We start from the raw sequence: 15,297 nt of genomic DNA, 5'->3' as shown, positions 1-15,297 counted from the left end.
AGTCACGCCATCATGGAACTGGAGCGATACACCCCTTGCTTTTTTGATTTCGTTGACTTCGTCAACGATGGGATATAGAAATGTGTCAAGTTTTCGTGGTTCATTAGGGCCCTTAACAAAGCCGAGTGGAATTATACTACGCAAAAGAAACCGTTGGCTTGAAGGAACATTAAGATTGAGGGCTGTTATCGCCCAAAAATCGTAACGGTTATTGGCGAAAGTCTGAAAGCCATCGCATGAAACGTGGTGCGCATGGCGCGGCGGGGAGGCGGGGCGCGCGGGGGGGGTGCGCGTGGAGGAGGGCGCGCGGCTTGCTTGGAACACGGCGTGTGTGGGGTGGCCTCTGGCAATCAGTTGCGTCCGTACGGTGCGCACGGGCGGATGGGCGTGCGGGGTCCGGGCGAGGTCGGCCCGCGCGCAGTGTTATAAACTTTGGTGAGCGCGCAAGTCAAGGGTTGCGCCCCACGGACGCCGCGACGAGGAACGACCGAGGAACGACAAAAGACAGTGCGACGCGGACAGTAGCGCGGCGGGGGGCCAATGGCCAGCCAGTGGGAAACGCGGAAAGAAACGGGTGTGCGCTCCACCGAACTAGCGAAAGGTTACAGAGGAACACCATACAGGGTATTGGCTCCCCCGGCCGCGCGGCGTGGTTACAGCACGCACCTCCCGGCGTCGCATGCCCCGACGCAGCCGCGCGAAATATCTCCCCCGCTCCCCCCGGCCCCCCCCCGCCAGAAAAACGGGCGCGCTGGAAAAGCGCGGGGCCGAAAGATGCGGTTCCGCCGTTCCACGCGTGGCGCGCGACGCAGCCTGCAGCCTGACAGTGGCATCGCGTGACCACAAGCGTCGCGTGACCGCAAGCGTCGCGTGACCGCAAGCGTCGCGTGACCGCCGCGTCAGCAGCCGGGCCGGTCGAGGGCGCGGGCGCGGGCGCGGGCGCGGGGGAAAAACAACCGAAAAAACGGGCTGGGATTCGAGCCCCGCCTGCGGCCTCGGGCGGGCCGGGCAGGATCCAACCGCGACCCGCCCCGCACGGCCGGCGCGCACCCAGTGTACGGTACAAGGGTGCTGTACAGTATTACAGTATAGTATTATCATCGATCCATCGATCTTTCGATCTTTCGATCTTTCGGTTCCGCCGCAGTGAGAGCTGGCGCCAGCCGCCAGCGGCTGCGTCGCTGCTCCCGGCGCCGGGACACGGCCCGCGCTGTGCGCGCTCCCCCCGCGCCGCGCCGCGCGCAACGGGCCCGGTCGCCGTCCGCCTCTCTCTCCCTCTGGGCTGTGCGCTTCGATCCGCCCCACGGGGCAAGCGGCGGAGGCGGTGCCATGTTCGCTGTCTGCGGCACGGGCTTGCCGCGCACGCCGTGACGCGACAAGCGTGCAACCTCTTGGTAAAGCTTTACAAGTATGCCTTTACAAGTACCCTGGTACAGTACCCAAGGGTACAGTATGCAGGTCCCCGGGCAGGGCACACAGGAGCGGGTCCGTAGGAGATGTCGTGCTGCACGAGCTTGTACAGAAGCTGCATTTCTGAATCTCCAAAAATGATCACCCATGTGACGAGACTGGGATTCGAACCAGAAATATCTAGAATGCAAAGTGCTCGTATATTTATATCTACTGTACATATTTATGTCTGAATAATTATATCTGATTAAACCAGTTTGTAAATATTAAGGAGAATAGCTCAGAAGAGGCACAATTGCTAAAGGCACTCACACTCCACTTGATAAACCTGTTTTTTTTGAAAATATATATTCTCAAGTACATGTAGCACAGCGATTTTACAGTGCATCTCAATATCATTTTTTGCTTACATTTTTGCTTACATTTTTTGCTCACAACCCTCTGCTATACAGTATGATTCCATGAACACCGATGGCCCTCTCTCCCCTGCGGGGAGGGCGCCCGGCGGTGACTTTATGTGCTGAGTTGTAGTGCCCTATGTGGCTGTGCCTTATCTACTGTGCTGACCTATCTGGATGGTACTACAGTGTCTGATGTTCGTGCACGTTGTCTGAGCGTCTGTGTGTTGGTTCTGGATGCAACCACACTCCCCCTGACGCGAGGGCAGGGTGCGCGGACGGTGATGTTGTCCTTGTGCATGCGGTAGATCGTCGCTTTCAGCGGTTTCGTAAAGATGTCTGCGTATTGTTCCTTGGAGGGTATTCGCAGGATCTTGAGGTGGCCTTGTTGTACGGTGTCGTGTAGAAAATGGTACCGTACGTCTATGAATTTTCTCCGCTTTGTGGCGCCCATGCTTTTTGCTATTTGGGCAGCTTCTGTGTTATTTATGTGCAGCGTGGGCGTGTTTGTGGGGAGCTTGATCTCGTCGAGGAGGTTGTATAGCCAAAGCGTTTGCGTTGTGGCTTCGGCTGCCGAGATGTATTCGGCTTCACAAGTGCTCTTGGCCGCCACTGGCTGTTGCTTAGCCAGCCACTGGACCGGTGCTCCATTGACGAAGGCCATTCCACTGATCGACTTGCGGCCGGTCTTGTCGTTGGCATAATCTGCGTCGGAAAATGCTCGGATGTGGACGCTCTTCTTGCTCCCTTTGAGCATGAGGATGCCTTCTTCAAGGGTGCTGTGGAGATATTGTGCGGTTCTTTGCAGGAGGTTCCAATGGCATTGAGTGGGTTTTTTGAGCGCCGTGGCCAGTGTCGCCGCTGCAAATACGACGTCCGGTCTTGCGCTATCGGCAATGTACCGGCTTTCCCCTACGGCCTTGCCGTATATGGTGACGATGTCGGACCGTTCTGCTTCGTCTTCCCCGGGCGGTTCCGTGCTGACTCCGTCGAGGTAGGGTGTTTTTTGCGGTTGCACCCGGTCTGTGACAGCACCTCCACTACACTGTCTATGTGTGCAGGTTGGGATATGTGTATCCCTCTGCTGGTGTGCTTGATTTTCCAGATGAGATATTTTCTGGCCTGCCTAACCTCTTGACGCTGTAATTTTTCTGCAGGGTGGCGTACAGTTCGTCGATGGGTTTTTTGCTTGTGGAGATCGGGAGAAAATCGTCCATGCTGATGCCTACAAAAAGTCTGTCTTCACCGTCTCGTTTGGTGAAGAGTGACGTATCGGACCTCATCTGCCTGTATCCGTGTTTCTTGAGATGGGCGTGCAGTCGGGTGCTGTACGTGTGCGCGGCTGCTGGTGTGCCATAGACGTTCCCTTTCAGTTGGCCATGTGTGCCCACGTGTTTGTATTCTCCGTTGAATCTCTGCGGTTGCCATACATATACTTTTTTGTATGTTGGTAATTCTCATGGAGGTAGGCTCCGGTGATGTCAAAGTGTTCGATCACCATGTTCATTGATGAAGCGAGTGCAAAAAGTGTGCGTACAGTGGCTCTGTCGGCCATATAGGTGGCGGTCTTTTCGGGGTCATAGTTGACGTGTGGTGTCATTCTGCCACCCCTTATCGAGCAACGCGCCGTGTGCTGCGTTTGGTTTTCGTCTCGCTTGTATCTGTACGTCATGGTTGTTGGTAGGATTTGTTTTCGATTGCCGTCAGTTTTTTGGGACGTCCAATCGATGGCCTTCATTGCGTCGAGCTGGTCCAGTTCCGCATCGTGTGCTTGTCCCCATTTTTTGCGTCTAGGTAACGTCGTGCCTGGCTGAGTGTTTTCGGCGGCGGTGTGGTGCTGTGGACTGCGGTTGGGATGCGAGTGATTTTTCGTTTCCTCTTCGCTTTGGTCTGCGTGTTTTTGACCTTCTTTGGGCCGCGGCGTATTTTTCTTTGCCGCTTAGGTGTTGTCTTTGTGCGTTTGTTCGCCTTGGGAGTTGCCTCTGTTTTTCTTTGGCTCCTCCTTGTTTCTGTGGTGTGGAACACTGCGTTGACCGAGTGGCATGGGTCCTACTGTTTGTAGTACGGCTTGAGGTCGACTGAGCGAATTTTCTGGTATTGCCTTGTGGCAATGTTTTGGATGCAGACGTGAGTGTGGTCCAGGTCGTACATGTATCTGACGGGAGTGGCCCGTGTGTCGAGTTTGGGTCGGTTTGGTTTTAGTATGGGTACGTAACCAATTTGCCCAAAGGTGAACAGTTTCCTGATTTGTGGTGGTTCACCGTACCACGCTGTGCGTGGGATTCCCTTGAGTACGTGATGATACGTGAGGTTATATTTAAATACTGCATCCTCAAGTGCGTCTTGCCAGTGCGTGTCATCCAGCTGGCTGTGCTGTAGCGTCGCTCTTACCTTATCCATGAGTGTTCTATTGATCCTTTCGGCCATGGCATTCTCCTGTGGGGTATATGGCGTTGTCGGTCTGAACTCTATTCCTCGTTGTCGGAGTTTCTCTTGGAGGGCTTTTGCAATGTACTCCTTTGCATTGTCCGTCACTAGCAGTCGCGGGTAGTTTCTGTGCTGTGATGCTATGTGGTCGACGGCTTCTATCACTGTGCTGGGTATTTGGGCTCTGTTTGGGATGCAGTATACCCATACGTATCTGCTGGCCGTGTCTATCATGGTGAAGAAGTACCGTGCGTAGTGTCTGGACATTGGCTTAATGGGCCGCAGACATCTGACGAAATGCTGTCTCCCGAGCGTGCTGCGTGTTGGGTGCGTGCGTGTGGTCGTGTTGCTGTTTTCCCATGTATACAGCCGCTGCACGTAATTTTTGCGCTGTGATCTGTGAGGCCTTTCGGCATTGCCGGTAGGAGTCCATGCTTGGACATGATTGATATTGTTTTGGGGTGAGCATGCCCCAGTTTTAGGTGCCATTCGTTGAGCAGTTGTTGCTGCGCAGTTCGTTTGGCTTTCTGTTGTCGTGGTGCAACTGCCGTGCTGAGGGTGGGTGTCGTGCACTGAGGGGGAGGATTGGGAATCCCCCTCTGTCAGAGCACCGCGCGTTCGGGGGCGCGGGGGATGATTCGGGAGACCACCCGTGGGGTAACCGGCACGGTGTCCGGGCGTCTAACGCAGTAGGGAAAGAAAGGGAAAAGTGGGAAAGCAGAGCCCAGGAGGGACGGAGCGGTAGGGACAGCTGTCGCGCGGAGATCCGGGTGTAGCGGGACGACGCGCGCGGTAGAGAGAGGTGGGAATCGGGATGCAGATGGCTCGCAGGGTACCGTCGTAGGACGGAGACCGACGCGAGGCTACGACTTCGTTCCAGAAACCCGAGTTGTAGACCCAAAGCTTCGTGAGGATTTACTTATGGTCGGACGTGGCTATATACTAGTCGACGTCCGAGCTACAATTAATTAAACTAAAAAATACTAAATTAAAACGACGGCGTCGACGGCCGGAGAAACTCCTCTTGGGGAGGTATGACAATCATTACAGGTGGGGAATGACACCTGGTCACAGGGGCCTTGATGCCCGGTTACACTTGGCGTGAGATACACGTGTGCCCCGGAGAAGGAGTCGTGCTGGCCGGGGACATGTGTCCCCCGTGAGAAACGAAAGGTGGGTCAGTGCACTACATAGCCCTCCTCCTAGAGTAGAGCGTCCTCGCGAACGCTAATTCTGTCGTCCGGTGGGTCGCCGGTGATCACGTGCGGGACATCGTCGCCGTATTCGGTTGCGAGGCACCGTCTTCTTGGCGAAGCGACCGAGCTCCGGCGCGAGGTAACGTCTCCGCGCTTACTTCGGCGTGTCACGAGCACGCCTCTGGCGCGCGCGTACTCGTTCGCGCCACCGAGCACGATGTACACCACCCACGTATTTCCTCGCTCACGACCGCGGCGGTTCACGCACGTCCCTTTTGTCGCGACCTGAGCGCGTCCGGGCGCACGCGACGTTCGGCGCACGAGCACGCCTCTTGCACGTGCGTACTTGTCCGGGTCAACAAGCTCGACGTACGCCCATCCACCTGCCTTCGTATTCGCGAGCGCGACGTTTCGCGCACGCTCTTTTCTTCGCGTTTGCGCGCGCTGTGCGACCCCACGAGCCCGAGGTGCGTCGCCACGAGCACGCCGGGCGACTCGGGGTACATGAGGGTGACAGATACGCGGACGGGAGCGGGAAGGGACTGGCCAGCACGAACCGAGGGTAGGAGCTACTCAAGCTCTGGTTGGTTCTACGTGGACAGGTGTCCCGACCGAGAGTGAATGTCCCAGCACAGGGGCCGTTAGTCAGGGCAGTACGTATGTTCCATACGCTCCCCTTAACCCAGATCGTCTCCGGGAACCCTAATTATGGAGGCCCGTGTACCGCCGGGGGATTTGTCGATCCCCCGCCAGCCACGAGCGGAGATGGTACGTAGGTGGCTGGGGCATAGGGGGGGTCTGCGCGCCTCCGTAAACAGGCCGGCGGTTACCGGCACGCGGCGACGACTCACGCTTTCTCTCGGGACGCCCCTATACCTCGGCGCGCAACGCGGAGCGCACGACCCGTGAGGTACGCTGTAGCACCCCGTTCCTCCTTGACACGGCCGAGACTTGGAGGCCGAAGGCGGACCTGCGACCCGATCACGTACTATCCCCGACGCGAGCGAGATGCACGCGCCGGTGCACCCCTTCGGAGGGGTTTCCACCTCTCAGGGCGAGCTGTGGCCCCGACCCCGGGACTTATGGGGTCGGAACTTGTACAACGATCCGCTGCTCTTTGAGCGAGCCCCTTTTATGGCGCCGGAGGGTCTGCGCGACGGGGACTTGATCCGCGCGTACGCGACGGCAACAGGGGAGCTCCCTGGGGGTTTGAGCGTGGCAGCAGTCGGCTCCCGCGACTTCACGGGCCGCCTGATTGTGGAGCCGGCTTTGTTGCGTCCGGAATTCAGACGGGTGAACACGGAGACGCGTGTAGCCTTCGTGGAATTAATTCGGCAACGTATACGCCGTACCCCGTGCAGCAGGCTCGTCCCTCGGGCTTGGAATCTGGACACCTGGGCGTATCGAGCGGATGGTGACCGGGGGTACGTTGCGAATTTGAAGCGGATTTTTGACGATCTCCGCATCCGGGAGGAGGAACCCTCGGTGCCCATGATGGCCTGGGACCGCCCTTTGTTGCCGGAGAACTTCACTCGATCCGTAGATCGGAGGCGTGACCCTGCGATGCACACCAAGCTCAAGTTTGAGCAACGCATGCGCAATCGGACGGGGGTGTTCGTCGCATACGAATGGGTGGAGGTAAAGACATTCGAGCAGACGGTATTGAGCACGCGGTATCCTGAGATACTGGCGTGGTTTGCGCAGTATGAAGTCCCTGCGGACTTCATTGCGGAGATTCCCCCGTGCGTCGTGTACTTCGGACTGAGTCTCATGGAGGACCTCAGTGCGCACGCTGGATGGTCTTCCTCAGCGAGTGGCTCGCCTTAGTTGCGGGGTGGTTCTTGAGGTACGCTCACGAGGGGCGGTTGTTTATCCTCCCGACGATGGTCGTGGAGTGGTTTCGCCGGCTGGACTTGTCGCGCATCTTAGGTTGCGCCGAAGCACAGCGACAGTTACAGGTCCTCCTGTCTCTCCATGGGGACATCGACTGGCCGCGCGTCCCGTACGCCCAGGGCCATCATTTCGACAACCCCGTAGCCAGAACTACTCCCCCGGGAGGCAGCATGACGTGGGGCGGTCGGACCGTGGCAACTGGTTCCGGCTCGAGAGCGGACCGCTCCGTCTGGACCAGCCAGAAATCCTGTGGGGAGGGGAAGGGAACGCCGAGCCCGGCGGTGAGGGGGAACGTTCTGGGGAAGTTCGGGTGGCGGAGCGAGGGGGCGAGAGTCGACGCGTCCGGCGTCGCGGAGTTGGTTTCGGGAAGGGTACTGAGGACCCCCGCCCGGGGGGTGGAGAGACGCGATACAGCGACGATGACGGACGCCGAGCTGCGCGGTTGGCTGAATAATCCGGCGTGGCGAGCTCAGCTGAATCGTCTGATCGCGGAGGAGTCGTCGGGAGAGCTTGTCCCCCAGACGAGGGGGGACACGGAACCGCCACAAGTGGAGGTCAGAGGGGCCGTTCGCGAGGAAGACCTTGCTGATTACGCGGAGGGAGGTACCCCGTAAGGTCGGGGATCCGCTATGGCAGCTAAGCCGGCGGTTGGAAACTCGCCGGACGCGAGGGTTCACCGACGCGAGGTCGGGAGTCGGGGTCACCGCTTCGCGGCTGGGAGAGACTACCCGTCAGCCACCTGGGATATAGGGGGATTAGTTCTCGAATAGTACGAGGTAATAAACGACTCGAGGTCGGGAGGGGGCGTCGCGGAGGCGGCTGTAGCCTGCCCTTGGTTGTAGACGAAAGGGGACAGGCCGTCCACAGAGCGAACGCTGACCGCCGAGGGGACGCGAGGCCGCCTCGTCAAAGCGAGGCGAGATCTCGCCCCGTCCGACGGGGACGTTGCCCTGCATGCGTCAAGCCGCGGGGGTGGAGACCTCGTCGAGGCGAAAACTCCTTATTCCTAGGCGGGGAGGTAGAGGATCCCGCCGCACGGCCAGCCTCGCCGTCGGACGGGGTGTCGAGGGGCTCGCCACGGGTGGGTAGCAACCGCAAGCGTGCGATCGTGGCGTACGCGAGTAGAGATTCTTTGTCCTTTCCAGGGGGAGAGATCGCGGACCTACCTCGGGTCGGGTAGCGATGTCATCAAGGCGAGTAGAATTTCGCCGCCCCGAGGCGGGGAAGTGGTCGTGAACACGCCTTACGGAGGCAGCGTCCTCGTCAAGCGAGGAAATGTCGCCGCCGGCGGACGGGGTAACGGTCGTGACACGGTCATCAGCACACATGATCACACCCCACGGCGACAGCGCCCTCGTCCGAGAGAGGGGAATTTCCCCGTCTTCAGGCGGTGAAGCTACATCGTCGAGCGAGTAGTAAATCTCTCGCTTGAGACAAAGGTCGGCTGTGTCGCCGGGAGAGGGATATCCTCGTCACACGAGGGGGTAAACTACCCCTCTAGGTGAGGGTCGTACACGCCATGAGGGCGGGGAGCTTCCTCGGCGAGCGAGTCGTAAGTCTCTCCCTCGAGATGAGTGCCGACTGCGTCGCTGGGGCGGAACGTAGCGTCTGACGAGGACGAGTAGTTGCAGTGCCCCCTCTATTTTGCGGAAGGGGGGGCAAAACACGCCACGTGAGCGGAAAATAGCCTCGTCGGGCGAGTGAGTCGGTACTCCCTCGCGGTTAAGAGAAAGGATACGACATAGAGGACGAGAGCAGACCTTGGTAGTCGAGGGAGCGAATGACTCCCTTATGGGAGGGACATACCCGCCGTGAGGGCGGGGAGCGGCCCCCGGCCCGCGAGGCCAACTCGCCTCCCGATCCACGACAAGAAAAGGGGAAGGGGTGGCGGTGGCCCCCATCAGTATCGCCTCGGGCGGTCGGTCTCTCGTAGTCCCGTCGGCGCTCTGTTCTCGCGGTCAAGGAGCGCGGAGGGGGGGTTGCCACCTCATAACGTCCGGTCGACCTTCTCGCGGGTCGCATGGTGAGACGCCCCCAAGAAGGTGTCCATCCCTGAGAATTTAACATATTTTCAACCTTCATTTGACAAAAAATCGAAGCCAAAAATTTGAGGGTCACTCACTGTGACGGAATGGTCGGGGCGGGTTGTCCGGTGGCGGGTCACGCTGCTCCGTTACGTGTTTCCGTGAGGTTTACGGTAGCTGCCCCGCGTACCTCCTGAAAAAAGAGCGGTACAGGGGCGCTATCCATCTGTCTAATTCTCGAGTCCCACGCTGTCGGGATGCCCCCATAGTGCGCGGTCGGGGATTGGTATCTGCTTTTTCCGGCAGTATCGCGCGACCGTATTGTAGTCGATATGACGGGCGGGCTCCCAGGTCGACTCGGCGTCGCTGAACCCGTACCATCGTACGCGAAACAGGGGGAGCCCGTCATCTCCCGGCCCATGCCCGGTTAGCGATTGCACGACGTAGGCGTCGGTGGGGTCTCCCGCAGAGGACGCAAGAGGTAGGGTCTGCCCCGATGGTACGGGTGGTGGTACGCGAAAGGCGTCCGGTCGGAACGTGCACTTCGCGGCCAGGCGCGCCGCACCAGACGACATGAATGCGCGGTGAGCGGGGTCGATCGCCAGGGGGCGGAGGGCCGGACGCGGCGGAGTGCGGGTGGATCCGTACGGTCCACTGTTGGCTCGTGGGACTCCCTCGCCGTTCGCGAGCGTGTAACGGGACGCATGTCCTTCGTTAGGGGCCTTGAGTCCGACAGCGGCGGGGGGTCCGCTGTTTCGGGGCGGTTGGCCCAGATTTGAGAGCGGAACCCAGCGAGACGCGCGAGCGCGTCTTCGGTTCTTCCGCCGCTGACGGCGTCCATCAGCCCCGGCGTGCGCGGCATTGCGAGCGCCGGTGTCGCGGGGGTCCCTTCCGAAGGGGTCGCGTCGGGGAGGTTTTCATCTTCCCCGTTTGACGCCACCTGTCCCGGCGGTGGATCGTCCACGTTGCTACGCAGCGGAGGAGACCTGACGACCCGGTCGCGAGAGAGCCGGTCTTTCAGTCCCGTCCCACGTAAGATGGTGACGGTGTGGTCGTCCACCTGTACGACAGGGAAGGGTCCCTCGGTCCGTGGTGCGAGCTTATTGTTAACCCGGTCCTTGTCCGTTTTCTCCTCGGACCGTAGCGCAGCCTCGCCGTTCACGAGTACTTGATCCCCCACCCGATAGTCCGGGGTGGGGTGGCGTATCCGATTATCGAAATCGTTCTTATACCGCTCCTGTCCGGCCAGCAAGTGGCGGCTGGCGGTCGACATCAGGCTGCGGAGCCACGCTAGGTAGCGGATCTTGAACTGCGCCCTTGAGGCGGAGGGGTCCAACAGCGGCGTTTGTTGGAGGGACAACGGACTCGGGGTCCGGAATAATACCAGGTCGAACGCTCGCATACCGATTATCCTGTTCACCGTACAATTGTAGCCGTACGTGAGTGCGTCCGTGTACTGGTCCCAGTCACGTTGATTATCGGCAAAATAGTGCCGGAGGGTTGATACCAACGTACGGTTGAATCTTTCCACCTGCCCATTGGTTTGGGGGTGATATGCCGTGGTAAACACGATCTCTATTGAGAGTATCTTGCACGCTGCGAGGAAAAACCTCGATGTGAACTGTCCTCCATTATCGGAGAGAAGTTTCACTGGGGCGCCGTATACGAACACCCAGTGGGAAACGAACGCTTGAGCAACAGTGTCAGCGGTAATCCTCTTGAGCGGGACCGTCCTGGTCAGCTTGGAGTATCTGTCCGTCATCACCAAGAGGTAACGGTTTCCTCTTGGTGTACGAGAAAGCTCGCCGAGAATATCGATGGCGATGTACTCCAGGGGCCCTGACGGAGGAAATGTCTTCAACTCAGAGTTGTGCTTCCGCAGTTTGATGTGTGTCTTCGCGCAGTCGGGACACATCCTTACGGTCGAGTAGGAGTCCACCGACATGCTCGGCCAATAAAACCGCTGTCTTAGACTATAGAACAATCGCCTACCTCCCGGATGGCCGGAGGTGGCGGAATAATGCGACAAGTACAACAACCTTTCCCGGAGGGTTGTTGGTACTACGATCTGTTCCACACCGTCGAGGTGGGCTTTCCGGCAGACCAGCCCTTCCCGATTCACGAAGAATCGGGACCGGCGCAATTCGGCGGACCCTGTTGTGCACTGTACTCTGTACCGGGACAGCTGTCCTAATCTCGCCAAAATCGCGCTCGCCGCCACCACGTGTGCCACGGGTACACGTGGACCCCTGTCTCTCTGCCGGACCATACCTGTGGACACGTGTGAGCCCTCTGCCACCTGTTGGCCCTATAGGGGCCGTTACTTGGTCCCCTCGGGGCTACACCCGTTATATTCTAGTTATTCTATTTTACAGTATAATTTAGCTTCGTCATGACGACGACGGGGACTATATGGTCAACCCGATAATCCAAGTAAAGAGGCACGAAGCCTCAGGTCTTTTACCTTGGTTTCTGGATTCCAGGTTGTAGCCTCGACTCGGTACTGGCTCGCCCATACCGACCGGGCCATCTACACCCCTGGAATCCCAACTGCCTTCCCCGCGCGCGTCGACCAAACGGCGCGAGCGCTACGTTAACTACGGTGCTGCCCGTTCTGTTAGTCTGTTTTTGCTTTAATTCTTCCTCTTTATTGCTGACTCTAGTTCTACCTTTCTACCGCGCAAGCCGCCCGGATCCCGGTTCCGGTCATCCACCGGGTGGTCTCCCGAATTCCCTTACGCGTACGAACGCGCGTCGCTCTGCCTACAGCCGCCACACGTGGCTGTAGTGCACGACAGACCCCTCCCTCTTCTCAAGACGGGAAGTCACCTCCATACAAAATGGATCGGTGTGTTGTTCACGAGAGAAGTCTTCGTGGGTTATTGCAGCCATCGAGGCCGGGGGTCCAGCGCGTAGCAGCCCGCGGAAATTTCGACGTCGGTGGTGTCGTAGGTCTCCTCTTGATGCTGAGGCTCATCGTCGAAATTCATGACGGAGTAGCAAGGAATCTCTTCGTCGATCCGGACAGTCGTACCCCCCGTAGATGGGATACGACTCAGCGCATCGGCGTCGCAGTTCTTGATTCCCTTCACGTAGGTTACGTCGAAGTCATATTCGGCAAGGCGCAAGCGCCACCGCGCAAGTCGGCCACTCGCATCGGCGAGGTTCATCAGCCACCGCAGGGAGTGGTGGTCGGTGTTGACAGTGAACCGCTCCCTTTCCAGGTACGGGCGAAGCGTCTGTACCGCCCATACGATGGCGAGGCATTCCTTCTCGGTTGTCGAGAAGTTGCGTTCCGCTGACGAGAGCGTGCGTGACCAATACCCGACAGGGTATCGGTGTCCATCCTCATGGGTCTGCAGTAATGTGCAGCCCAACTGAGCGTCTGACGCATCCGTGTCCAGCGAGTATGGCCGCCCCAGTCTCGGGACTTTTAAGACTGGTGGCGAAATTAAGCACTCCTTCAGTGTATTGAAGGCCGCGTTCTGCTCTTCATCCAGATCGGGAAGGACATCCGGCTCTCCTTTTCGGAGCATAGCCGTAAGGGGCGCCGCTATCTTGGCGAAATGATCGACGAAACGTCGGTAGACATTACACATTCCCGAGAACGGGCGCAGCTCGGTCTGGGTCCGTGGTTGAGTCGCCTCTGAGAGCGCTTTAACATTCTTTGGGTGGACCTCGAGTTCACCTGGTCGAATGATATGACCCAGGTACTCGACAGAGTTCTGGAAAAAGTTGCACTTGTTAAGCTTAAGCGATAATCCCTCCTGCTGCAGAGCACGGAGTATTGCGTCCACATCATAGAGGTGTGCCTCGTAATTCTTGGAGAAGATTATGATGTCATCCAAGTAGATGAGACAACTCTTCCAGCGGTAGCCGGAGAGGAGGATATCCAACATACGTTGAAAGGTCGCCGGGGCGTTCATCAACCCGAAGGGCATACGGTTGAATTGATACGTCCCGGCGTGGCACGTAAACGTGGTTTTCGGTCGATCCTCCTTGGCGACTGGAATTTGCCAGTACCCGGAGTTGCAATCAAGGGTAGAAAAGACCTTGGCTTCCCCGAGCGTGTCAAGACACTCGTCCATGCGAGGGATGGGGTACGTATCTCGCACGGTCAACGCGTTCAGCCGTCGATAATCGATGTAGAAACGGAGGGTCCCATCTGACTTGGGGATGAGCACGACAGGGGACGCCCATTCGGACATGGACCGGTTGATAACCCCGCTGGCTAACATCTCGTCAACCGAGGCTTGTTCCGCCTCACGGGCGTGGCGACCAGCTCGATAGGGCTGACATCGAAACGGCCTGGCGCCGGGGGCGAGTTCGATGCGATGTTCTGTCGCTCGAACTTCGCCCAAGTTTCCATCCCACATTCCGGCGTATGGCGCGAGTATGGTGCGAACCTGCCCTCGCACTTGCGCCGGCAGGTGGTCAAGGAGAACCGCCTCCTGCGGAGGGGATGGCTCCGCTTGGAGGAGGACTCCGCGAGGGGGCCTCTCGCCCTGTAGAGGGGGGCTCCCCTCGGAGAATTCTGCGGCTAGGACCGCGTCCAACGGCATCGCCGTGCGCGCCATTGCCCGCGGATGGGGAGTGACGAAGCCAACGACTTGGTTCTTCGACAACCTCTTGTTGGCGGACGAGAAGTTCGCCATGAGGACCTTGAACTCTTGCAACGGGGTGACGTGCACCACCCCGTTGGAGAGGGAGATCCGATGCTTCGCATATAACTGCGGGTTCGCCTCGAGGACCGAGAGTCCGGCCCGTCCACTTGTGACATATACCCAGGTCTGGGTGCCCGCCGGGATTTCCACAGCGCGAGACACCTTGAGCTTTAGGGAAGTCCGCCCGGCTTCGGGGGCATACTCTTGCTCCGACGGGAGGGGAGGGGCGTTCGCGGCCCGAGACGCCGGTTTCCGGCGATGGGTATCTTAGTGCCATCGTCCAGCTCCACCTCCTTCCGCCGTGGGTAGATGGCTTCGACGGACTTGTCGTTAAAATCGCACCCCAGTATCACGGGGGCGCCTAATCGTTCACAGACGATGAAGGTACACCTCATAGTGCGGTCACCCAACCGCACCACGGGGGGATTTGTCCGCTCGTACGCAATGGTCTCCCATTGGCGTCCGCGATCGTCGGGATTTCACCCGGAATAATCAACGCTTCCCATCCGGAGGGAAGCGTGTCGGCACGTACGAAATTGGAGCCAGCTTCTGTATCCAATATTGTGAGCTGGCGCACCAATATCGATGGTGATAATCCAAGGTCTGCGTAGACCTTGTAATTCCGCCGAGACAGCGCAAGCACTGTCTCGGGATGGCTAACACCCCTTGCAAGCGGGGGGGTGTTTCTCCGCCAAGGTCGGCGTAAGGTACCGAGCCGTTCAGGGTCGGGGTCTCCCTGGGATAGTCCAGTGTGTTTGCGGCCGAGTATCCAGTACCCTTCTCCGTCTCGGGAGGTGAGGACGATTCCGCCTCCTTGGGCGAGAGATCCGAGGACGTGCCCGTGTCCAACTCCGCTGCTGCGGGCTGAGGTTCTCCTAGTTTTTTGGAGGAGGAGGAGCTTCCCCGGGGGGCGAAAAGGCCCTCGTTCCGGTACCCGCACGCGGCGGCGGGCCGGCGACGGCTTCAGGGTTCATTACTCGGTTCGCCTCGTAACTGAGAAGGGCGACGGCTCGGAGGTACGCCTCCGGAGGCACTCGGCTCTTTTGGGCCGTGGTCAACTTCTCGTACTGGTGGAGTACGAGGGATACATCCTTCACCTTCATATCGCAGTCGGCGGAAATGTGGTCCCCGACCCGATAACAGGTGAAGCAGATGATCTGCGGGGACGGAGGGCATCGCAGATCCTTCTGGTAATTACGGGACGTTTTCCCGGGCGGAAGTCCGCGAAAGCCCTCGGCGGGCTCTCGAGCGGGTTGATACGGCTTGCGCCGGTCGCTGTAAAACA

Source organism: Chondrus crispus, genomic scaffold, assembly GCF_000350225.1.
Source record: "Chondrus crispus Stackhouse genomic scaffold, scaffold_111, whole genome shotgun sequence".
NCBI lineage: Eukaryota > Rhodophyta > Florideophyceae > Gigartinales > Gigartinaceae > Chondrus > Chondrus crispus.
This window is presented reverse-complemented; position numbering follows the sequence as displayed.